At 32.7% G+C, this 657-nt stretch overlaps 1 protein-coding gene across 1 annotated transcript in view; it reads right to left on the bottom strand.

Moving 5' to 3' along the window:
• Positions 1-609: 609 nt before the first annotated feature.
• The window catches only part of LOC119587731, a 5,348-nt gene continuing 5,300 nt past the window's right edge, over positions 610-657 (bottom strand). Inside the window, exon 2 of the mRNA XM_037936417.1 lies at positions 610-657. This exon is cut by the window's right edge and continues 3,194 nt beyond it. The gene's annotated coding sequence lies outside the window, so the exon portion shown is untranslated.

Here is a 657-nt window from a genome sequence, read left to right as displayed (position 1 = left end):
GGCATTCAAAAAGCCAAACCCACTCGAACCAAAATATACGTAATGTGTATACAGAGAGACTTAAGCAGTGAAGCCAGTCGACGTGCCCGTGATAAAAAAAAAAAAAAAACTAGCATGCAACGTCAACCTGGTTGCATATCCAGACTAGGAAGTTGCAAATTACTAGTTAATGCAGTTGACGGCCTGAGAGGGCTCGTCTAAGGACCTCTGAAATGGTTTATTTGATCGAGTTAAGAGTGAAAAATGTGGCTATTTTTACTGCACTGACATACTACAAGTAATTGTTGATCAATATTCAATATCACTATGGTTATTAAATGTCCATTATATCTGTACTTTCACCTCGCACACTGTTTGAAAAATAACTATTTTTTGTTTTGTTTTTCGAAATAAAAATAAAGATTGGTGTATTTATTTTTGTTGAAATGCCACAGACTTGATAACGTTACATTTTCCCGTCAAGTTTTAGCTACTTTAGCATGTGTCATGGTAATTCATTCAATACCTCTCCTGTAGTCAATTATTTTTCATTAATCCCATTTTAATTACTGTAAAGTTTCCTGAAGACATTACCAAAGACTTAAGCAACTGGGAAATTAAAAAAAAATTCATGTATCAGTTATTTATTTTCGATATAAAAATCTATTTACATCTAAA

The sequence above is a fragment of the Penaeus monodon genome, chromosome 23, assembly GCF_015228065.2.
Source record: "Penaeus monodon isolate SGIC_2016 chromosome 23, NSTDA_Pmon_1, whole genome shotgun sequence".
NCBI classification, from domain to species: Eukaryota; Metazoa; Arthropoda; class Malacostraca; order Decapoda; family Penaeidae; genus Penaeus; species Penaeus monodon.
Note: the sequence above shows the minus strand (reverse complement) of the source record. Positions and strands in the feature narration are given on the sequence as shown.